Below are 25,676 nucleotides of genomic sequence, written 5' to 3'. Positions count from 1 at the left end.
AGGTTGACCAAAAAAGGCCAAAAAGTAGGTGGTAGCCCAATTCCTGGAAATCCCTGCCCCTTCCTCCAAAATAGTTGGAATAGTCCTCTCACTCATTAGTCAATGAAGTTACCCAGCCCATAAAAACTAACCACCCCATATTTCAGAGTCTCTCACCTTTTGAGATGGCCCACACTCTGTTTGTAGGGTATTTCTCCCAGGACCATACTCAGTTTCCAAGAGGACCCCATGCCCAGGGCCACTCTCACTTTTTGAGACATCTGCATTCTGTCCATGGAATGTGTATCTCTCTAAATAAATCTACTTCTGGTCTATCACTTTGGAAGAAAAGCTATGACAAACCTAGACAGCATATTAAAAAGTAGAGACATTACTTTACTGACAAAGGTCCGTGTAGTCAAAGCTATGGTATTTCCCATAGTCATGTATAGATGTGAGAGCTGGACCATAAAGAAGGTTGAGCACCAAAGAACTGATGCTTTTGAACTGTGGTGCTGGAGAAGACTCTAGAGAGTCCCTTGGACTGCAAGGATATCAAACCAGTCAAGCCTAAAGGAAATCAATCCTAAATATTCATTGGAAGGACTGATGCTGAAGCTGAAGCTCCAAAACTTTAACCACCTGACTCATTGGAAAAGACCCTGATGCTGGGAAAGACTGAGGGCAGGAGGAGAAGGACAGCAGAGGATGAGATGGTTGCATGGCATCTCCAACTCAACGGACGTGAGTTTGAACAAACTCCAGAAGATGGTGAAGGACAGAAGGACAGGGAAGCCTGGTGTGTTGTAGTTTATGGGGTTGCAAAGAGTTTGACATGACTTAGCAACTGAACAACGAACAACAAAACCTATCACTTTGCCTCTCACTAAATTCTTTCTGCACTGAGACATCAAGAATGTGAGCTTCGCTAAGTCCTGAGACCAGGTGTGTGATCTCAATTAAAAGACAGTTGGCTCAAGTCTCAGTCTGAGTCATTCGGTCTTACAACCCCTCTAGGTTGGTCACTCCCCAGCACTGCCTCCAGCCTCTGTGAAGGTTACAGCGCTGTGAGCTGAGGGGCTGCCATGGCGATCAGGAGTCTGAGATGAGCACAGTGGTCCTGAAGCCTCTGATTTCCCAGGGGGCCGCAGCATGTCTAAGGGAGCCACAGTGAAGGCTGCTGGTGCCAAGCAATAACCAGAACCACCTTATTCCAGCAGCATCCCCCATGCTGTGCTGAGAAATTCCTGACCCCTTGAATCTCTGTTTCATGGAGGATGCTCAGTGATGCTTTACCTGGGAGAGGAGACGACACAGTCTGAACTACTCAGGAAAGTAGTGGAGAGAAACAGGGAAGGCAGACAGTTCATACGGCTCTGACCTACTGACCTGCTCATTAGAAACGCCCCCTCCAGTGTCACTAAGGCCGTTCCCTCTTCTTTAACCTCAGGGTTGTTTTTTTTTTTTTTTTCTGTTCTATAATAGCAAGAAGTTTTTATGATGTGAAACTGCCCATAAGCCATTTTTTCCAGGTCCCGTGGTTCTGCTGATCATCTGTGGGCTTGCAGCAAGTGACTGAGAAAGAAGGAGCTCAACAAACAAAACTCACTGAACGTAAGTGCTTTTTTCATGGCAAAGAAATACAGCAAAATCTAAGTACTAGCTTTCTGAACAATCCACGGGAGTGGGTCATTTACAAATATTATTCAGAATGTACAAATGGCCTACAGTTGAGCCGGATGAGTCAGCTTATGTTTATGTGAAGGGTGGGAGTGAGCTTCCTAGGTGGCTCATGGTAAAGAATCCACCTGCCAATGCAGGAGACGTGAGTTTGATCCTTGGATTGAGAAGATCTCTTGGAGAAGGAAATGGCAACCCTTTCCAATATTCTTGCCTGGGGAATCCACGGACAGAGGAGCCTGGGGGGCTATATTCCATGGGGTCGAAAAAGAACTGGACACGATTTAGAGACTAAGCAACAACAACAACAAAGAGTGGGAATGTTAGACTTGGACTGAGAATCCGGAAACACAGGATCCAGCTCAGCTCAGCTGTGCCACCTTTTCTGATGACAAGGAGCCTGTGTCCCCTACTGGATTGTTCCCTTCTCTGTGTACAGGGCCCTTTGCATTCTGAGGCCAGAGCTGTTCCCCCTAGGGAGATGTGGGACCTCAGCCCTATCGGGTACAGAAGGATGCATCCTGTGATGCCGTCCAGTGTCTCAAATTTACTGTCACTGATGTTACCAAACAGTGTTACCAAACACAGTGTTACCAAACACTGATGTATTTAAATTCCTCAGGGGAAAAATATTTCTAAGACCAGCTCTTTGTGCTCTGATTTCTTGTGAAGGTACTCCTGGACCTCCTTACCCCATATCCTGACCTTTCAGTATTTCAGTGGTTACCCCAACTTCTCCTTTCCTCCCGAATCTTTCTGAAAAGTCTTAAACATTGAATCCCACGGTCAGTTTAAGGTTATGTGCAGGATTATCTTACAGCCTTTCTTCAGCTAGTGCTTAATTCCGTTTTGGAGAAAAACACCCTTCCTCACTCCCCCCACCACATACAACCTAGCCATAGCCAACAAAAGACATTTGCAGAATCATCAACTTTTAATGATTCTGCTGAAATTGGCCTCCTTGGTAGCAGCTAACGGGGAACGTGTGTCTGCTTTGAGATTCCCAGCCGGTCCCCAAGGCGGCTCAGGTTCTTACCTGGCCCCTATATCAGATCTGGCCATCGGACTCCTTGGATTGATTTCACTTGGGGCCCTGAGCAGAGGAAGCAATCAGAACAGCTTGGCTGAGGGTTTAAGATGAGCTGAGAGCCCAGAGCCTGCACATGTGTTTCCAGGGTCCTTGAAAAGTTTTGAGTCCTGGAAAGGGTATCAGCTCCAATATATGAAGAGAAAATGGCAGAATCAAATTAATGTTTATTTCTAACAGCAAGTTGTAAAATCTTTAACATTTTTTTGTAGAAACATGCACTTATACTTCCCTCGTGGTTCAGTGGTTAAAAATCTGCCTTGCAATGCCGGGAACATGGGTTCGATCCCTGGTCAGGGAACTAAGATCCCACATGCCTTGGGGCACCTAAGCCCATGCCAGAGAAGGCTGAAAACCTCGATGAAGAGCCTGTCTGTTGCAACTAAGACCCAACACAGCCAAAAATAAAAATAATTATAAAAAGAAAGAAACATGTGTAACATGAAATATTTGGTATTTTTAGACATGTTCCTGATGTGGGGTGGTGAGGGGAGCCCAGACCTGGGCAGTGAGAGGACACCCAGGCCCCAGGAGCTGTTCAGGGCCCCTTTCAGTCTCTGGAGGAGGCCCAGCGAGGCTGGATTAGGGTGTGGCAGACAAGGCACCTGGGGCTTGAACAACCTGACCAAGGTCTCCCACCAGCACGGCCCTGCCCTTGCATGAACCCGGCTGCCTCCTGCAGGTCTGCACTCCAGGCAGCCCAGTATCAATCCTGGGTCAGTGTGCAGTTCCATGACACACCCCTGGGTCCTTGGCATAAAGTCTCCCTTTAAAAAATTTTTTTTAATTTGGAAGATAATTGTTTTACAATATTGTGTTGGCTTCCGCCATACTTCAATCAGCCACAGGTATACTTACGTCCCCTCCCTCTTGAACCGCCCTCCCACCTCTCACCCCATCCTACCCCTCTAGGTTGTCACAGAGCACTGGGTTTGAGCTCGCTGAACCGTACAGAAAATTCCCACTGGCTACCTATTTTACATATGGCAGTGTGTAGGTTTTCATGTTGCTCTCTCAATTTGTCCCACCCTCTCCTTCCCGCACTGTGTCTGCAAGTCTGTTCTCTATGACTGTGTCTCTATTACTGCCCTGCAAACAGGTTCATTAGTATCGTCTTTCTAGATTCCATATATATGTGTTAATAGACGATATTTGTTTTTGTCTTTCTGTAAAGTTCCCCTTTTTGCTTAATCTAGCTTCAGTTGGTTTTGTTACTTGTAAACAAAACTCTAAACACAAGAATCCTGGGCTCGTTGGCCACCCTCGCCTTTCCACAACAGGGCAATCTGGGTTAGTTGGTTAAAGAGAACAACAAAATATCAAAGCCTTCAAACCGACCTCCACAGGTTTGGGGCATCTACTTGAATAATGCTTTTGCTGTAATTATCGAAATGCTTTGCTGCCTATCATATATGTTTGCATTTATTATGTTTGTCATTTAGGGTGTGTCACTTTCTGCTGGGTTCCAGGCACAGGAGGGATCTTTCCTTTCATCGCCGTTTTACCAAGTGTCTAGTGGGGTCTCCATAAATATGTCTCAGAAGAATGATAAGCACAGTCTTGGGGCTTCCCTGGTGGCCCAGTGGCTAGGACTTCACGCTTCCATTGCAGGGGGCATGGTTCAGCTCCCGGTCAGGGAACCAAGATACTGCATGCTACATGACGCAGCCAAAAAAAAATAAAGAGCACAGTCTTGTTAGTCACTAAGTCATGTCTGACTCTTTGCAACCCCATGGACTCAGCATGCCAGGCTTCCCTGTCCTTCATTATCTCCCAGAGTTTGCTCAAACTTAAGTCTGGGAAAGAGTGAGGGCAGGAAGAGAAGGGGACAGTAGAGGATGAGATGGTTGGATAGCATCACTGACTCAGTGGACATGAATATGAGCAAACTCCTGGAGACAATGAAGGACAGGGGAGCCTAGCGGGCTGCAGTCCATAGAGTCACAAAAGTCAGTCATGACTGAAGCAACTGGGCACGCACGCACACATACCTAGATGTATGTATATATATTTTTTTAATTAAAAAACAACAACAACAGGGGGCTCCCCTGGTGGCTCAGTGATAAGGTATCTGCCTGCCAATCAGTCCCTGGCCTGGGAAGATCCCGCATGCCTTGGAGCAACTAAGCCCATGTACCACAACTACTGAACTTGGGTTCCAGAGACCAGGAACCGCAGCCACTGAAGCCTGCATGCTCTAGAGCCTGTGCTCTGGGACGAGTCACCACCGTGAGATGCGCACGCACCACAACTAGAGAGGATCCCCGATCACCACGAAGGGAGAAAAGCCTGTGCAGCAACAAAGACCCAACATGGCCAAAAATATATAAATAAATAAAATTATTTTTTTTAAAAAACAAAACTCCCTTGATTGATCACTACCAGGGGGTGAATTTTCTTTCACGCAAGTCTGTTCCGCAGTCCTGGTTATCTGAGATATCTGGTCAAGACAGACTTTAGTCCGGCTGGCGAATAATTTGGCATCCCTTCAAACTGACATTCTTTGCATATTTTTCCAACATTTTCTTAGTGGGGGGCAGAAAGAACAGATTGTCCGCTAAGAAAAACTGTGTACCTCTTTCTTCATGTTCAGAAGAAAGGATTTATTATATGCCTGTGAAAGACAAAAGTGCATTGGATAACTAAGGAGATGGTTTTATTTTGGCTATTACAAGAGAGAACATAATTAATGAGGAATGTTTTGATGTAAAGGAAGGGGACCTGGTTTTATGGAGGCAGGAGGACTAGGAGGCCCCAGATTCTATACTTGTAGAATCCGGAGAGTGGACAGTGGATGTTACCTAAGTCAAATGGAGGAGACAGGTACTTTGCAATTAGGGTCAGTTGTTTCTCAGAGACCAAGCAAGTAGAGTGGGGCAGAGGTAGAATTTCAGGATGCAAAGGGAGGAGGGTGCTTCTTAACAGTTCCTTTTTAACCCAGGAGCACAGGGTTCAGGTCAAGCCCAATATCGCCAAGCTGTAAATGACAACATCCGAATTGTCCTTCATGGCATCATTTGTAACTGGGCAGCCTAAGTCACTCACATTCACACAGACCTGTCCAGATCATCTTCTGTGCTATTTCTTCAGGCTTGTTTGGGGCCAACCCTGCCCTACATGTCAGTATGTTTTGTTCTCCAGTTTTCTTTTGCTGTTTTCTGAATCTGGCAATTGTGTGGCAAAACTATTGAAGACTTTACAGTGTAGATAATAAAAAGAATCATTAACTTCCAGTTATCATCTCTGAACATTAGACATTATCTTGGGTGACCCTCATCTGATTGGTCTGAGGTTCAGGGCTGAGCCTATGCAGGCCTGTTCGGGACTGTTGGATACAACACAGAGCAAAAGTGCTCTACAGAAATATGTTTGGGATTAACATGTACACACTGCTGTTGCTGTTTAGTCCCTAAGTCATGTCTGACTCTTCGTGACTCCATGGACTATAACCCACCAGGCTCCCCTGTCCGTGGAGTTTTCCAGCCAAGAATATTGGGGTGGGTTGCCATTTCCTTCTCCAGGGGATCTTACCAACCCAGGGATCAAACCCTCATCTCCTTCGTTGTAGACAGATTCTTTATCACTGAGCCACCAGGGAAGCCCATGTACACACTGCTATATTTAAAATGGATAACCAACAAGGACCTGCTGTATAGCACAGGGAACGCTGCTCAATGTTATGTGGCAGCCTGGATGAGAGAGGAGCTTGGGGGAGAATGGATGCATGTATATATATGGCTCAGTCCTTTTGCTGTCCACCTGAAACTATCCCAACATTGTTAATCTGCTATACTCCAATATAAAATAAAAAGTAAAAAAATCTGAAAAAATACATTGGCACTGCTGAGGAATTCTAACTGGTTGCTTGGTTTTTGTTTTGTCTGTTTGCTTTTTCCCCCAGTGAGGATATTCTGCCAGTTATGTGAAGAGTCCTGTGTGCAAGCTGGCATTGATGAGCACCCTGCTGCTGCTGCTGCTGCTAAGTCACTTTAGTCGTGTCCGACTCTGTGTGACCCCATAGACGGCAGCCCACCAGGCTCCCCCATCCCTGGGATCCTCCAGGCAAGAACACTAGAGTGGGTCGCCATTTCCTTCCCCAATGCATGAAAGTGAAAAGTGAAAGTGAAGTTGTTCAGTCGTGTCTGACTCTTAGCGACCCCATGGACTGCAGCCTACCAGGCTCCTCCGTCCATGGGATTTTCCAGGCAAGAGTACTGGAGTGGGGTGCCATTGCCTTCTCCGGATGAGCACTCTACTTCCCATTTATTCTAACGATTTCGTAAATCATTATTGAGATATAATTCACCAATCATAAAATTCACCCTTTTAAAGTGTATAATTGAATGATTCTTAGTATATTCACAAGGTTGTACAACCACCACACCATCTAATTCCAGAACATTTTAAATCACCTCAAAAAGAGACACATCCTCACAGCCATTCCCCATTGTCCTCTCTCCCCAGCTCTTAGCAACCTTTAGTTTAGTTTCTGTTTCTATAGATTTGCCTATTCTGGACATTTCACATAAACAGAATCATAGAATATACGGCTTCGGGGTGTGTTTTAAAATTATTTATGTATTTTGTCGACTGTGCTGGGCCTCCGTCGCTGCACACAGGCTCTCCTTAGCTGTGGCCAGCAGGGGCCACTATCTAGTTGTGGTGCGCAGGCTTCTCATTGCAGCGGCTTTTCCTACTGCAGAGCACAGGCTCCAAAGTGCACAGGCTTCAGTAGTTGCTGCAGGCAGGCTCAGTAGGTGTGGAGACAGGCTTTGTTGCTCCACAGCGTGTGGGATCTTCCTGGACCAGGAACTGAACCCATGTCCCTTGCATTGGCAGGCAGATTCTTTACCACTGGACCACCAGGGAAGACCGAGTGTGTGCTTGACTTCTTTCACTTAGTGTAACACTTTATGGTTCATCCTGTTGTGGTATGTATCAGTTCTTCATGTCTTTTTATTGCCAAATGATATTCCACTGTATGGCTATACCACGTTTTATTTATCCATTCATTGGTTGATGGACATCTGGATAGTTTCCCAATTTCTGCTTATTATAAATAACACTGTTACAAACATTTCAGTACAAGTGTCTGCATAGATATATGTTTTCATTTCTCTTGGGCGTACACCTGGGAGTAGCATTTCTGAGTCATATGGAAATTCTATGGTTAGCTTTTTGAGGAACTGCTGAACTGTTTCCAAAAGCAGCTGTACTGTTTTACATTCCACCAGCAACATATCAGGGTTCCAACTTCTGCACCTCCTTGCTGACACTTATCACTGGACAGCCTCTTCAGCACAACCACCCTAGTGGGTGTGAAGAGGCATCTCACTGTGGTTTTGATTTACATTTCCCTTATGACTCATAGGGCTTCCATGGTGGCTTAGTGGTAAAGATTCTGCCTGCAATGCAGGAGACACAGGAGACGCAGGTTCGATCCCTAGGTTGGGAAGATCCCCTGGAGGAGGTCATGGCAACCCACCCCAGCATCCTTGCCCGGAGAATCTCATGGACAGAGGAGCCTGGCAGGATGTAGTCCATAGGGTCGCAAAGAGTTGGACACAACTGAAGCGACTGAGCACGAACTCATGCATGACTCTTGACTTGAGCATTTTTTTTGTGTGCTTCTTGACCTCTTGTATATCTTCTTTAAAGAAGGAGGTTTCTCATTTCTTAAATGAGGTATTTGTCTTTGGATTACTGTTCTAAGTTGTAAGAGTTCTTTATGTATTTTGGATATTAATCCCTTATTAGATATGAGGTGAAGTGAAGTGTTAGTCACTCAGTTGTATCTGACTCTTTGCAATCCCATGAACTGTGGCCTACCAGCCTCCTCTGTCCACGGAATTCTCTAGGCAAGAATACTGGAGTGGGTTGCCATGCCCTTCTCCAGGGTATCTTCCCAACCCATATAATTTGCAAATCGTTTCTCTTATGCTGTATTTTTACTTATTTATTTGGCTGTGCCAGGTCTTAGTTGCAGTACACAGGATATTCGATCTTCGCAGCATGTGGATCTAGTTCCCTGACCAAGGATGGAACCTGAGACCCCTGCATTGCAAGAACAGACGCTTAACTGCTGGGCCACCAGGGAAGCCCCTGTCTTTTCACCTTTTTGATAGTGTTCTTTAACGCACAGCAGTTTTTTAATTTGGATGAATTTCAGTTTATCTATTTTTTGCTTTTATTGCTTGTGTTTCAAATGATATTTTAGTACCACTTGGAGCCTCTTGCCCCAGGCAGCTGGTTGGATTAACCTGCTCTAGGCCAAGGCCTTGAAAACTTTCAAAAACACCATTATGTAATGTGGACTGCTGCAATTACAGTCTTTATCCTCAAGGATGACATTGATGACAGCACCCAAATCCCTGAGCATCAGCTCAGAAACCCCAAAGATACATGGTGCATGTGTGCATGTTCAGTGGCTAAGTCATTTCCGACTCTTTTGTGACCCCACGGACTGCAGCACACCAGGCTCCTCTGTCCATGGGATTTCCCACGTAAGAATACTGGAGTAGGCTGCCATTTCCTCCTCCACAAAGACACACACCATGGGATGAAGTGATGCCACCTCTTCCTGTTTGACATTTCAAAAGACCTTTACTATTTTCCATTCCCTGATGCAGTATCTCCCCAAGTGAATTTTTTAGAAAGTTCTTCCCATGCTGCTGCTGCTAAGTCGGTTCAGTCATGTCCGACTCTGTGCGACCCCAGAGACGGCAGCCCACCAGGCTCCTCTGTCCCTGGGATTCTCCAGGCAAGAATACTGGAGTGGGTGGCCATTTCCTTCTCCAATGAGACATCAGCAAAAAAAGGGCCCCAGGGGTCAAGAGGGCTTGCTATGCCTCTCTAGAAGATTCACAATACATGTTAGGATAATAAAGTCTCTGAGAAATTTGGCAATGAATAAACAAGTGCAAACCAATGTTCCTCAAATTATTTGAGCAAGAAACTTACAAACAAGGAACTTACAATGGTTTTTTTTTTTTTTAACGAGTACGCATTTGTTTTACTTCTTAAAAGAATGTTTTTAATTTAATTTATGTATTTTGGGTGTGCTGGGCCTTAGTTGCAGCTCGAGTTTTTCTCTAGTTGGGGGAGCAGGAGCTACTCTCTACTTGCAGCGTGCGAGCTTCTCCTGCGGAGCACCGGGCTCTAGGGCACACAGGCTTCAGTAGTTGCAGCTCCCAGGCTCTGAAACACATGCTCAGTAGTTGTGGTGCATGGGCTTAGTTGCCCTGTAGCACATAGAATCTCCCTAGATCAGGGATCGAATACTTGTCCCCTGCATTAGCAGGCAGATTCTTTGCCACTGAGCCACCAGGGAAGCCCTGTTTTATTTTTTTTAATTAAAAAAAAATTTTTTTTTTTACCATCCCACATAGCACGTAGGATCTTAGATTCCCTGGCCAGGGATAGGACCCATGCCCTCTGCACTGGAAGTGTGCAGTCTTAACAGCTGGACTTTGAGGGAAGTCCCCGAGTGAGTACATAGCTGAATGGTATGGAAAGGATAGGGTATATGGGGGAACCCTAGTCAAGTGACACAATGCAAGTTTAAGAGCATCAACATCAGAGTGCAATGGGGGTGCCAGGGCCTTCCTCCCTCCTGTAGCTGCACCTCCTGGAACATGTGGTCTCCAAAAGAGCCAAGGAAGAGAGAAGGTAGGAGCGTGGGTGGGAGATGCCTATGGGCTGAATCTAAACGTCGCCCACACCCCTTTGTCCAGAATAATTTCATTTCTCAAGATGTGCTATGGTCTCTCTGTGCACTGAGGAGGAAAGGTGTGGTACTGGCCGCACACTGTCTTGGAAACTCTGCTTGACTGGCCCTCCTGGTCTCAGCATGATCATCTGTGTTGGTTGGGGGCACCAATCTGAAGAAGCCCCAAGGGCACCTTGACCTTCACTCCTGATCCAGCTCCATCCTGCCTCTGAGCCCAGGCCTCTTTGTGGAGCCAGGAAGAGTATTACCTACCCCCTGCCCTGCACTTCTAGCACCATCTGTCATGTGTACTTCTGGGGAAAAAATGAGGAATGTTTGGAAGATCACATACCAAAAACATTTTACATTTTTATTTCATCAGAAACCACATCTGACAGCAGCCATGGAGCTGATGACTCTAGAATGCTCCAGTGAAAACCAGGTCAGCACAAGGACTTCCCTAGTAGTCCAGTGGTTAGGACTCCGCACTTCTAATGCAGGGGGTGTGGGTTCCATCCCTTGTTATGGAACTAAGATCCCACATGCTGTGTATCCCAGCCAAAAAAACAAAACAAAACAAACAAAACCAGGTCAGCACCCACCTCAGAAACAGACGAGACCAGGTCCTGAAAACCTGATACATCTGCTGCATAAACATACCTACAGCCGTCATGACTTAGATCCTGGACATACAATAAAAATGAGGAAAGAGAAGGGAGGTGATGCCACTGGTAAATATTTGATGTTTTCCCAGAAAGAAAACCAGGTCTTGGTGTGGCATCAGACATCCTGAGCTCTGTGGTCCAAGGACATAAATAGCCTGAAAGACAGGTTAATATTTTACACCAAAAAAATCAATAACTCCTTCCTGAGCCCATACGATGCTATTATGCTTCATTAAAGTGTATTTAAAGCTTTTCCAGCATCAAGTGGTGTTGCAAAGGCAAGTAACAATCGCTGGATATGAGGCCATGAAAAGGGAAGCCAGGAATAAGTGATGAACTGACTCAGAAAGATGCTGTGCGTGCCGAGCACCTGAAGTGCTTGGGAGGGCCTCCTGAATGGGGAGCAGGCCTGGTGCAGCCGGTCTGTCCGTCCACTGATCCGAGGTCGCTCAGCCTGCCCAGTGCCCCACACTGCAGCCAAGACCAGCCTGGGTCCTGCACCTGAAGTGCTTGGGAGGGCCTCCTAAATGGGGAGCAGGCCTGGTGCAGCCGGTCTGTCCATCCACTGATCCGAGGTCGCTCAGCCTACCCAGCGCCCCACACTGCAGCCAAGACCAGCCTGGGTCCTGCCCGACAGTGGGGGCTGTTGAGGGAGAATCCCAAAGGCAGGGTGGTCCTCAGCACCCAGACAGGAGGCAAAGCTTGCTTTCACACAGTGTGGTAACCGATGAAGGGGGGGCTTCCCAGGTGGCTCAGTGGTAAAGAATCCACCTGCCAATGCAGGAGACATGGGTTTGATCCCTGGGTGGGGAAGACCCCCTGGAGGAGGGCATGGCAACCCACTCCAGTACTCTCGCCTGGAGACTTTCATGGGCAGAGAGGAGAATGGCGGCTTACGGTCCATGGGGTCACAAAGAGTCAGACACGACTGAGCGACTAAACAACACCAACCAGTGAAGAGCACCCGCTTGGGAGCCAAAACCTGGTTTTCCAGCCGTGTGACTGTGCAAGTCACCTATCTCCCCCAACCCCATTTCCTCATCCCTGCCCCGACACCCTACCCCCACCCCCACCAGGGCTGCTTCCTCCGCTGGGCCCAGGATGGCGGGGCCCGCTAAGCCCAATGCAAGGTCGGGGCTGCGGCGTGGTCGCCACCCTGTCTGCCGGCCCTTCTCTTTCTCACTACGTATCCCCATCCCTCTCTGCCCGTCCTCGCAGCCCTGCGCTCCAGCCCGGGCGTCAGAAGCGGGCGCTGTTTCTCTCCGGTCTCCACCTCCGAGCATCCCAGCAGCGGCTTCCTCTTCCGTCCCCAGGGCTCCGCCCACCTACCTGAGAGCGAAAAGCATCTCGTTTTCCAGTCACCTGAGCGGCTGGCGGGATGAAGCACGGGCATGCGTGTGGTTGTGAGCAGAGTTTCTGGCCACGAGCTCACAAAGTACCAAGGGCTGTTGCTCGTTACTCAGGTTAACAGGTGCTCCCAGAGCTAATGGAGAGCTGGTGACGGGTGTTGTGTTCAGGGTTATGAGAAAGGAGAGAAAACACGTACACCGGGGCACTGGTTAGCGCCAGAGGCGGTCTGTCTACAGCAGAGAGCCGCCCCAGGGCAGAATGTGGACCTTCCACAGCTTCCTTTTTCCTCCTACAAGTATTTCCCAAATAGCCCCTCAATGGTTGCAGGTAATCACGGTTTCCTCGCCAGAGGCTAAGCCGTCTTTTCCAGAGTGTCTGCTCAGCGACCTGGTATTTCCCTATCACTGCATAGATAAACCAGGAGGATACTTTTGGGGTTCAAAAAGTAATATCGCAACCCAATCTGATTCGGCTGTCACCCTACACCCTGAGGCCAAGTTTGTAGAGCTGTACCTTGTAAAAACTCCAAACCCACTGGAAAGCATCTGCAAATAATGTGGATAAAGTTTCAAGGAAAAGAGAAGGCAAAGGTTCCACTCACACCGGAAAACATCAGAAAAAATCGCTGTAACATCTCTCACCCAAAGTTCCACTTCCTAAGGAGAAGGTGTATCTCTTCTGGTCCCACCCTGCCTCCTCTGCTCCCCTATCCCTCCCCACTTCAGCCTCCCTATCCCTTTCTGCACACTCCTTGCTCCCTGCCACCCCAGCCCCACCCAGGATCTCTCTACACCCTCTGCTCATTTATATCCAATCCACAACTCTGCTCAGAAAAACATACACTACCTTGTGTACAGTAGACAGCTAATTGAAAGCTGCTTTATAGCACAGGGAGCTCAGCTCAGTTCTCTGTGATGACCTAGAGGGATGGAATGGGGAGGGGGAGAGAGATCCAAGAGGGAGGGGTTCTATAGCTGATTCACTTTGTTGTACAGCAGAAACTAACACAATACTGTAAAGAAAGTATATTCCAATTTTTAAGAAATTAAAATAAATTTTAAGAAAGCAAAAATCAAAGCTTCTACCTCGGGCTACACCCACAGGAAAGCAGAAAAGGAAAAATTAATCAAGGGGTGACATTTTCTAGTCATAAGGTAAAGGTAAATTCATCTTTAACAGTTTTTTGTTTTTAATAGGCTAATATCTATTTTTCTCCTTTCTTGTAGCAAAGCAGCAAGACATGAAACTCTCCTATCTGGTTAGGAAAATGTAATTTATTTACTGTTTCTCTTCTGTAAGTTTCTAGTCTGGAGAAAATATTCTCAGAATGTCTAAAGTGAAATTTAGTTTTTAACTTTGCTTTGAGCTAAGTAGCCTAGTAAAGAAAAACAGAGGAGTTGAATTTTATGGATGATAGGCTCAGCTGGTAAAGAATCCCCCTGCAATGTCGGAGACCTGGGTTCAATCTCTGGGTTGGGAAGATCCCCTGGAGAAGGGAAAGGCTACCCACTCCAGTATTCTGGCCTGGAGAAATTCCATGGACTGCATAGGCCATGGGGTCGTAAAGAGTCGGACACGACTGAGCGACTTTCACTCACGTTTTCCTAAGGCTCCCACTTAATTTAAAATGCACATAGGGACTTCCCTGGCAGTCCAATAGTTAAAACTCCTTGCTGCTAAGGCAGGGGGCATGATTTCAATCCCTGGTCAGGAACTAAGATCCACATGACACCTGATCAAAAGATTAAAAAAAAAACTATTCAAATGTACAGAATTCAGAACTATAATAATTATAGAGGGTATTTTTGTTTAGCAGCTCAACTATGACAGTTCTCCCTGGATCTTGGTGAGCAAGGCTCTGACTACCTTTGTTTTGGGTCATCTTTCCAAAAATCTGAGTATGATGAACAGCAAGGAGAAAGGATAGGTGTGACTAAAGCTGCCCTCTCCATCATAAAGGTCAGATAGGCTTGTTGTCTGTTATAAAAGCCCTGGTTCCATGAGCTCAGGGATCTCCTCCTGCAGTGTCGTTACTGAGGTGCAGGGCTCACCTGGTCGTCTCTGTGTGGCCCTGGGAGCTGGGGCCCTGGGAACCAGCACGGATGCTGTTGCTATTTCTGTGAGTAATGATCCACCCTCCAGCTCTGATCCAGGAGTCCCCTTTTCCACCAGAGCCATGAAACAGTGGTGGCTTCCTTGTAAAGCAAAATCTCAGACTCTTCACAGCTCTCGATCGGGTGATGCTCTCCCAGGGGACCTTGAGTAAACACAGTGCAGGGTTCCCCAGGCTCACTAGTTTGGATATGGTGTGTCTGAGGTCCCCTCCCACCTGGATTCAGGGCCAGGGTCTCTGCCAGACACATAATCAGGGATGGGCCAGCTCCACGCTGCATTCAGAGCTGCTGTCAGGAAATTTGATGGACATTAACACTGCTTTCATTTACTGTGTTTTGAAAGCTAGCGGACTGGTCTCTATGGCATTTGATACCTTTGTCTGTTAAAAGGAATTCTGTGACTTAAACTTTCTCTACCTAGAGGCAGTCATCATTGTCTGCAGATGAGTTAGCATGGGGAGGACCTTCATCCTTGGAGTGATGGAAGGAAAGAGAACAAGAGGGGTGGAGTTGACCCTCTTATGATGGGAAATCTGACACAGAACTTGCTCTCTGGGAAGGAACGGGATGGTCTGCCTTCCACTGGATGCTCCTGGCATTTTCCACGTAGGAAGAATCTCTTACACTTCCTGTGATGGCAGGTGGGTTCTTTCTTTACTACTAGTGCCTCCGAAGATGATAACTAGGCAAATGCTAGGGAGAGATAAGACTTTAAAAATTGCTTTAAAATTAAAATAATAGACATACCATTTGTGAAACTGTCAAACGATACAGAAGCTCATTAAACACGCCATCTAAGTTCTGCCCAGCTTCCCACGGCTTGCTGGCTGTTTCATCAGGCCTTTTTCTGTGCCCATGTGGGGATGGGAGAAATCAGTCTGTGAGGGAGGAGATTGATGGCTCCCCAGCAACACCATGGAAGCAGATGGGAACTTCACACATGACCAGTTTGGATGGAGCCTGAGAATATCTCTGAAGAAAAGCCCACAGCTGCATATAAAAAGCAGACTCTAGGGCTTCCCAGGTGGCTCAGTGGTAAAAATTCACCTGCCAATGCAGGATACATGGGTTCGATCCCTGATCTGGGAAGATCCCACATGCTGCGGAGCGACTAAGCCCGTGCTCCACAACTATTGAGCTTGTGCTCTAGAGCCCACGTGCCACAACTATTAAAGCCCGTGCACCCTAGAGCCAGTGCTCCACAACAAGAGAAGCCACTGCAATGAGAAGTCCATGCACTGCAACAAACAGTAGCCCTGGATTGGCACAATTAGAGAAAATCCCGCGCAGCAACAAAGCACAGACAAAAATAAAGTGAAGTCGCTCAGTCGTATCTGGCTCTTTTCGACCCCATGGACTCCAGCCTACCCAGCTCCTCTGCCCATGGGATTTTCCAGGCAAGAGTAGGGAGTGGGTTGCCATTGTCTTCTCCAGGGGATCTTCCCAACTCAGGGATGGAACCCCGGTCTCCCGAATTGCAGGCAAACGCTTTACCCTCTAAGCCACCAGGGAAGCCTAAAAAAATAAATAAATTTAAAAATAGTAAAAGTGAAAGACACTCCAATCGTGTCTGACTCTTTGCAACCCCATGAACTGTAGCCCACCAGCTCCTCTGTCCATGGAATTCTCCAGGCCAGAATACTGGAGTTGGCTGCTGCTGCTGCTGCTAAGTCACTTCAGTTGTGTCCGACTCTGTGTGACCCCATAGATGGCAGCCCACCAGGCTCCCTCGTCCCTGGGATTCTCCAGGCAAGAACACTGGAGTGGGTTGCCATTTCTTTCTCCAACGCATGAAAGTGAAAAGTGAAAGTGAAGTCACTTAGCCGTGTCCAACTCTTAGCGACCCCATGGACTGCAGCCCACCAGGCTCCTCCGTCCATGGGATTTTCCAGGCAACAGTACTGGAGTGGGGTACCATTGCCTTCTCCCTGGAGTTGGCAGTCATTCCCCTCTCCAGTGGATCTTCCCAACCCAGGGATTGAACCTAGGCCTCCCACATTGCAGGCAGATTCTTTACCGTCTGAACCACAAAACAGACCCTAAAACAGAAGGATTCCATTGACTTGTTCACTTGAAATGGGTGAATTGTATAGCATGTGAATTATATCTCAATAAAATTGTTACAAAAAGAGGATTTCAGATCAAGTCAGATTACTTCTACACTGTTGGTGGTATTACCAAACCAAACCTGGGTCCACTAGCCTGAGTTCAGGAAAGCCAGTTCACTGACATGGGATTGTAGTGAAGGAGAGTCAGCATCTATTGTAATGTTTATTATTTAGTCCAGGCAGCTAGTACTCAAAAGACTTGAACCCCATGAAAGCTTTCATGGGGAGGATTTTAAAGACAAGGTGGGGGGGGGGAGGTTGGTTCATGGGGTGTCTAATCAGCTCGTGGACATTCTTCTGATTGGCTGGTGGTGAGGTAATCAGGAGTCAACATCATCAACCTGGTTCCAACCTGTCTGGGGTCTGTGTGCTTGTGGGTAGCATCTTCCTGCTTCCACCTGGCAGGGGTTTCAGTCTCTGCAAAAAAGCTGAAAGGACATGGCTCAGAATATTATCTAAAGTCCTTGAGGAGGAACTTAATGGCTAAACTATTATTATTTTGTCATTTGACTGTTTTCCTTTCTTTCTGCATTTTCTCACTTCCCCCATTAAAGTTATTCTTTTATTTTAAAGAATTTTTTTTTGGTGTGGACCATTTTAAAAGTCTTTATTGAATTTGTTACAATGTTGCTTCTGTTTCACGTTTTGGTTTTTTGGAAATGAGGCATGTGCGATTTTAGCTTCCCCGCACCCCCTGCACTGGAAGGTGAGGTCCTAATCACAGGACCTCCAGGGAAGTCCCTAAATTGATCTTGAAAGTTTCTCTACAGACACAGGCAGCTGGAGAATATTTGGAGGCAGGGTGGGGGTGGCAGGTGTCCCATAGCTTGGTTACAGTGGGAATGTAAACTGGTGCGGCCACTGTGGAAAACAGTATGGAGGTTTCTCAAAAAACCAAAAATAGAACCGCCATATGATCCAGAAGTCACACTTGTGGATATTTATCTGAAAAATACAAAAACAGCAATATATGCACCCCAGTGTTCATAGCAGCATTACTTACAACTGCCAAGGTATAGAAGTAGTGTAAGCGTCCATCAATAGATGAATGGAAAAAGAAGATGTGGCACACACACACACACAATGAAATACTACTCAGCCATTAAGAAAATGAAATTTTGCCATTTGTAGCAACATGGATGGACATTGTGCTTAGTGAAATATATCAGACAGAGGAAGATAAATACTGTATGATATCACTTATATGCAGAATCGAAAAAATACAACAAACCAGTGAATATAATGAAAAAGAAGCAGACTCACAAATATACAGAATGAATTAGTGGTTACCAGTGGGGACAGGGGAGGGGGAAGGGATAGATAAGAATAGGGATATAACTGGTACAAACTGTTGTGTATAAAATAATCTACAAGGATATATTATACAACACAGAGAGTATAGCCAATAGTTTATTATAACTGTAAATGGAATAGAAGCTTAAAAAATTGTGAATCACTATATTGTACACTTGTAACTTACATAATACTGTTCATCATCTATACTTCAAGTCCAAAGATATTTTTTAATCAAGTCAGGTTAGTAAAAAAGAAAAGAGAGATTCTTTTAAATCCTGGATATAGGCTTAAATTTTTTTGCTGTGTCTATGGCATTGAGAGATTCTGTGTATATATGAGCTTACTCATAAATTTAGCCTTTTCACAATAGGAGATGGCTTCCCTGGTGGTTCAGTCAGTAAAAAACCCTCCTGCAAAGCAGGAGATGGAGGTTCAATTCCTGGGTCAGGAACCAGTTTCATTATTCTTACTTGGGATCCCATGGACAGAGGAGCATGGTGGGCTACAATCCATGGAGTCTCAAGTCAGACATGACTCAGTGACTAAACCACCACCACTACCACCACAGCAGGAGAGGTGGAGTAGAGAAAGAAGAAACAGCCCCTGGGGATTACAACTGTATTTATTTCTGATTTCTTAGCCTGGGTTAAAGGCATATAGATACTTATTATATGATGTTGTATATTATATGATGTTGGTGATGTTGTATAATTCTTTGTATGCCTAAAGTGTTTCCTTTTTTTTAGGGGAAAGTGATTAGAAATAGCTAAAATTCATTCAGAGAAAAAATAATCTCACATACCATAGATGTATGGTATGTATGTATGTATTGTTTTATCATTATTTCACTTCCTTTTGTTTTAAAATGAAGCAAAACCAGAAGATCTGCTGTAATTAAGAGTTATGGAATTACTCCCAATATAAACACCAACCCCAATCTGATGAAACAAATATACATTTACAGTATGTGGCATTATTTTTTTCTGAGTGAATTTTAGCTCTTGGGCTTCCCAGGTGGTTCAGTGGTAAAGAACCTGCTTGCCAGTGCAGGAGATGTGGGTTCCATCCCTGGGTCGGAAAGATCCCCTGGAGAAGGAAATGACAACACATTCCCAGAATTCTTGCCTGGGAAATCCCACAGACAGAGGAGCCTGGTGGGCTACAATCCATGGGGTAGCAAAGAGTGGGACACGACTTAGCGACAGAGGACACACACACAAAGGGCATGGGTTTCAGGGCTCGGCTGGTAACATCCGGACGGTTTCTGAAGCCATCTAGTGGAAATGACAGGTACTGCTTCAAAAAGGACTGCTTTGCGAGCAAGGGACTCAGACTTCAAAACACCCCAGGAACTTAAAAAAAAATTACTGATACCTGAGCACCAGCCCCAGAGATTCTGCCTTGGCTGGTCTTGGGTGTGGCATGGGCAGCAGGACTTTTTAAAAGCTCCTCAGGTGATAACAGTGCAAAACCAAGATTGAGAACCACCATCCTAAAATGAAAAAGAGAAACATTTAACGCCAGCGCTTCCCTCCTTCAGCAAATATTTATTGAGTACATATTATGTGCCAGGCACTCTTCTAGGTCCTAGGAAAGTAAAGCAATTAAGACAGCTACGATCTCTGGTCTTGGACTTCCCTGGAGGTGCAGTGGATAAGAATCCGCCTGCCGAAGCAAGGGACACAGGTTCAATCCCTGTTCTGGGAAGATCCCACACGCCGTGGAGCAACTAAGCCCCTGCACCACAACTACTGAGCCTGTGTGTCGAAATACTGGAGACTGTGTGCCCAGAGCCTGTGCTCTGCAGCAAGAGAAGCCACTGCAATGAGAAACCTGCTCACCAAAATGAAGAGTAAGTAGCCCCCGCTTGCTGCAACGAAGACCCAGTGAAACAAAAATAGAGAGAGAAAGAAGTACAAATCAAAACATTAAAAAAAAGATTTCTGGTCTTATGGAACTTATACTCTTTTGAGAGGAGAAAGGCCTGTATGCATGCTAAGTCACTTCAGTGGTGTCTGACTTCTTGTGACCCTATGGACTGTAGCCCGCCACGTTCCTCTGTCCATGGGATTCTCCAGGCAAGAACACTGCAGTGTGTTGCCATGCCCCCTCAAGGGGATCTTCCTGACCCAGGGATTGAACCTGCATCTCCTACAGCTCCTGCATTGCAGGCAGATTCTTCACCACTGAGCCACCGGGGAAGCCCCTCTATGTTCACAGGTTTGGTCTTTTTCATCAGAAAGATTTAGAAATGCTTAAAGTTAATTTCATGTCAGATGTCTTGAAATTATCTAAAGGCTGAAATAAAAGTTTTATTGAATGAGGTGTGCAGTAAAATCTAATTTTGGGGGGAGGGGATTGTTTGTTTTTGCCACACTCCATGGCACATGGAATCTTAGTTCCCAGACCAGGGATCAAACCCACGTCCCCTGCAATGGAAGCACAGACTCTTAACCACTGGACCACTTCTTAACCAGAAGTCCCAGTAAAGATAGTTTTATGCTTAAAAATCCACAATCCAAAAAAGATTAACTTAAAAAAAAACCCCACACAACTCTTTCTTCTCTTTCTCAAGATAGGTATCTGAGGCAAGGGGAGCCCAAACAATGGCTCACTTGCTGTGGATCTTCTGTTGCCCAGCTGTGCTGTGCTGTGCTTTGTCACTCAGTTGTGTCCGACTCTCATGGACTGTAGCCCGCCAGGCTCCTCTGTCCATGGGGATTCTCCAGGCAAGAATACTGGAGTGGTTGCCACGCCCTCCTCCAGTGGATCTTCCCGACATAGGGATCGAACCCAGGTCTCCCACATTGCAGATGGATTCTTTACTGTCTGAGCCACCAGGGAAGCCCCTGTTTCCCAGAAGAGGAACCTGAGGCCCAGAGAGCCCACCCGAGGCCAATGTTACAAAGCAGGGGATGCTAAGCTCCTCCTCATCCAGCCTGAAGGCTCCTCAAGAGCAGGGACTAGGTCTCCTCCACGTTGTCCCCCCACCACTCCAGCTCATTCTCGGGGCTCACAAATTGTGCTCGGGAGGGGTTTACTGAGCGGCGCCCTGGTGGAGCTAGTGGTAAAGAACCCACATGCCAATGCCGAAGACAGAAGAGACGCAGGTTCGATCCCTGGGTCGGGAAGATCCCCAGGAGGAGGAAATGGCAACCTACTCCAGTATTCTTGCCTGGAGAATCCCATGGACAGAAGAGCCTGGCGGGTTACAGTCCATAGCGTTGCAAAGAGCTGGACACGACTGAAGCGACTTAGCAGGCACGCATGGGCAGACCAGGTGAGCCTGCTTCTGTAGCGCTGCCAACCTCCCTGGCTTACACCTATTTCAGCTGAGTTGGTCAAGTTGTTTGAAAGCCCTGAATTGACAAGATACCCCAAATGACTGGTGACTGTGCGCAGCATATAGAAGGGCTTTGGGGAGAGTCAGAGATGGAAAGAGCTTTATGATGCTAGCACACTCACAGGAGGTGACCATTCATCTGATGGGCAGAAAATCAGAGGTTTTCACTGAAGCTTCCTTCCTCTTTTTTGCCTTTCCTGGTTTTTCTGGAAGAGCCACTCAGGAGGGATAAGAAATAAACCAACTGTAAGCTCTCTTTGATGGCACCACAGGGACACTCGCACTGCTTTGCCTTCAGTTTCACAGCGATCCACGTGGAACATGGATGGACGCTGCTGGCACCCCAAGAAGGAGCAGGCGACAGACAAAGAGGAAACACCTACCGTTCCTTTCAGCTGGGGAGCGGAGGAGACTTCAGAAAGGTCTCATGGGCAGACGTCTGAGTAAATGGGAACAGATCCCAATCATACACCCACAGTGGATGTTTCCTGTGTTTCAGTACAATTCTTTTCCATCCTAAAAGTAATACATTTTATTCAGAAGTCACATCAATGTAAAAAGAAACAAAGGACCTAGAGATTATTATATTAAGTGAAGTAAGTCAAAGACAACTATGATATCACTTATTTCTGGCATCTAATAAAAACAATATAAATAAACTTATTTCCAAGATAGAAGTAGGTTCACAGAAATAAGAGAGAAACTTATAGTTATCAAAGGGAAAAGGGGAGGGAAGGGGAGGGATAAATTAGTAGTTTGTGATTAACATATAGACCCCTATGTATACAATAGATAAATAACAAGGACCTACTGTATAGCACAAAGAGCCACCAGGCTCCTCTGTCCATGGGATTCTCCAGGCAAGAATACTGGAGCGGGTTACCATTTCCTTCTCCAGGGGATCTTCCCCAGGGGTTGAACCCACGTCTCCTGCATTTCAGGCAGATTCTTTATCACAGAGCCACCAGGGAAGCCAAATATATTCAATATCTTATAATTTATAATGGAAAAGAATCTGAAAAAGAATATATAACAATCATTTTACTGCACAGTTGAAACTAACACAACGCTGTAAACTATACTTCAATAAAAAGGTAAATATTTAAGGACAATCACTGTTTGCAGTTTAAAGCATACATGCATGTACACACACACACAGAGAAACACATTTATTTTGCTTTCTGCATTTAGCATTATGCCATAGGAATGTTGCTATATTAAAAAAAAACACTTTTTATTTTAAAATAACTGCAGGGACTTCCTTGGTGGTCCAGTAGTTAAGACTTAGCCTTCCAGTGCAGGGAGTAAGGGTTCGATCTCTGGTTGGGATGCTAAGATCCCATATGCCTTGCAGCCAAAAAAATCAAAATATAAAAGAGAAGCAATACTGTAACAAATTCAATAAAGAGTTTTTTTTTTTTTAAGCAGGTTTTTTCCAAAACAGAAGAAATAACTGCAGATTCACCGGAAATTGCAAAAACATGTAGGGAGAGTGCTACTTACTCTTCACCCAATTTCCCTCAATATGGTAGAACTTTGCGTAACTCTAGTACACAATTGAGATTGGGAAACAAGCAATGTTACAATATACATGTTCAGTTCTATGCAATTTTATCACACGTACACATCTGTGTAGCCAACATCACAACTAAGGTACAGAACTCTCCTATCACCACAGAGCTCCCCATGTTACCCTTTCAGAGGCAGACCTACCTCTCTGCCACCGCCCCCCCCAGTCTCTGGAAACCATTAATCTATTTTTAATCTCCAAAATGTGGTCTTTTCAAAAATGTTTTATAGGGTATTCCCTCGTGCTCCAGTGTGGGCTCCCAACGCAGGGGGCCCGGGTTCAATCCCGGGTCAGGGCACTACATCCTTCATGCTGCAACTAAAGAGCCCGCATGCCGCAATGAAGAGGAAGATCCCTCGTGTCGCGGCTAAAACCGGGCGCAGCCAAACTGATGAATAAAAATTTTAAAAAGTCAAGTTTCCAGCAACCATATGCCCTCTCACTACAACACTTTTGTGTGAACTGCAGCTGGAAGGTTAACTCTCATGCGAGAGTAACTACAACCCGACAGGGCAGAAAAATAGAAAAACTGCAAAAGGCACAAGAGTTGAAAGGTCCAGCAACTGAGGACCCTCTGTGCAGGGCAACAAGTTCTCTGTGTGTCACTGGCCCTGGAGGTTACTGTCTGAGAACACACCAGTTATAATGACAGCAAGGTGAAATCCTGTATATACTTCAGTCTAAAGAGAAAGGGAAACGTGATCCACTGCAGAAAGAATTTAAAAGTTTCAGCGGGACGTTTCGATTATTTGGTCAAGTCAATGATTAGGATGAGGTGGGTCTCCTGTGGGTTCCAGGCTGTGCTGAGAGTTACTGTAAGGCTGAACAAGAGGCTGACCACCTCCTCTGAGGCAGGGCTTTATCATCTCTGCTCACTGCCTCCAGCACTGGCTGGCACATAGTAGGTGCTCAAAACACTGTTTGTTGGGGAATTCTCTGGTGGTCCAGTGGCTAAGACTTCAAACTCCCAATGCAAGGGGTCCAGGTTTTTATCCCTGGTCTCGGAACTTAAGACCTCTCATGCTACAACTAAGAGTTTGCATGGCTCAACCAAAGATCCCATGTGCCGCAAAACACATAAGTAAATATAAAAATAAACCGCAGTGTTTGTTAACTGTATAAATGCTAGGGGAGAGTCTAAGGGCAGAGATGAGGTGAGTGTGAAGGAGAACCACCAAGACATGTGCCCAGGAGAACTTTGGGTCTCTACTGAGTGGAGAATGAGTCTTGTCTCCTCAAAACTCACGTCCACCCAGAACCTCAGGATGTTCCCTTATTTGGAAATGGGGTCTTTGCAGGTGTAATTAGTCAAGATGAGGTCATATGAGATTAGGGTGGGCCCTAAACTCAATGACTGGTGTCCCCATAAGAAAGCCACGTGAAGCACAGATACACAGGAAAGAAGGCCACATGTTGATACTCGGCATAAAATAGACAATGAATGAGCACCTACTGTATAGCTCAGAGAATTCTACACAGCGTGCTGTGGTGCCCTGAACATGCAGGAGCAGTGTGAGGTGCAAAGCAAAACGAAACAGCAGGCAAAGCTGCTAAGAAGGAGAGGTCTATACAAGAGGAGGATTTACGTGAAGGTGGCCAAAATGCACAGACTTGCAGTTACACAAGAGAAATAAGTTCTAGGGGTTTAATATACAGCCTGGTAACTACAGGTTACAATACTTTACTGTGTATTTGAAAGCTGCTAAGAGAGTAGATCTTAAAAAGTTTTCATCACAAGGAAGAATTATGTGTGTGAGGTGAACGATGTTAACTGAACTCATTGTGCTAATCGTTTTGTAATGTATGTTGTTTGTTGTCGTTCAGTTGCTAGTTCATGTCCGACTCTTTGCTACCCCGTGGACTACAGCATGCCAGGCTTCCCTGTCCTTCACTATCTCCTGGAGTTTGCTCGAACTCATGTCCATTGAGTCAGTGATGTTGTCCAACCATCTCATCCTCTGTCACTCTCTTCTCCTTTTGCCTTCAATCTTCCCCAGCATCAGGGTCTTTTCCAATGAGTCGGCATTTCGCATCAGGTGGCCAAAGTATTGGAGCTTCAGCTTCGGCATCAGTCTTTCCAAGGAATATTCAGGGTTTATTTCCTTTAGGATTGCCTGGCTTGATCTCCTTGCTGTCCAAGGGACTCTCAAGCATATTCTCCAGCACCATATATCAAAACATTATATGCTATACACCTGAAACTTATACAATGTTATATATCAATACATCTCAATAAAACTGAGTTTAAAAAAATGAATGGGAAGGGAATCCAAAAAAGAGAAGATATACATACATATACATGTATATATATGTATACATGTATACATATATATACATGTATATGTATACATATATACATATACATATATATGTATATATATATATACATGTATATATATGTATACTGATTCACTTTGCTGTTCAGTAGAAAGTAATGCAACATTGTAAAGCAACTATACTCCAGTGAACATTAATATAAAAAAAGAAGGCCACCTGACCGAAGAGGCAGAGATGGGAATGGCAGAAGCATAAGAGAAGGGATGTCAGACACCACTGGACATCACTGGAAGCCAGGAGGAGACAAGGAAGTATTCTTCCCTACAGCCTTCAGGGGTGTAGAGTCTGGCTCTGCTCACACCCCCATTTTGGACCTTTAGCTTCCAGAACTATGAGAGGACAGATTTATGTTTGTGGTTATTTGTTTCCAGGACCTGAGAGTTGTTTTCAGGGAACATGAAGGAAACCCTGGATACTGCTGTTAAATAACAAAAATACA

At 45.7% G+C, this 25,676-nt stretch overlaps 1 long non-coding RNA gene across 1 annotated transcript; it reads left to right on the top strand.

The window, feature by feature from the left end:
* The first annotated feature begins 1,489 nt into the window (after window positions 1–1,489).
* On the top strand, window positions 1,490–9,674 carry LOC145545994 (uncharacterized). Its single transcript, XR_014082400.1, has 4 exons — window positions 1,490–1,593; window positions 6,648–6,808; window positions 7,586–7,677; window positions 8,720–9,674. It is a non-coding gene; the product is annotated as an uncharacterized LOC145545994 (long non-coding RNA).
* Window positions 9,675–25,676: the final 16,002 nt, after the last annotated feature.

Source organism: Giraffa tippelskirchi, chromosome 4, assembly GCF_054371585.1.
Source record: "Giraffa tippelskirchi isolate mGirTip1 chromosome 4, T2T-mGirTip1v1.2.pri, whole genome shotgun sequence".
Classification (NCBI taxonomy): domain Eukaryota; kingdom Metazoa; phylum Chordata; class Mammalia; order Artiodactyla; family Giraffidae; genus Giraffa; species Giraffa tippelskirchi.
Note: the sequence above shows the minus strand (reverse complement) of the source record. Positions and strands in the feature narration are given on the sequence as shown.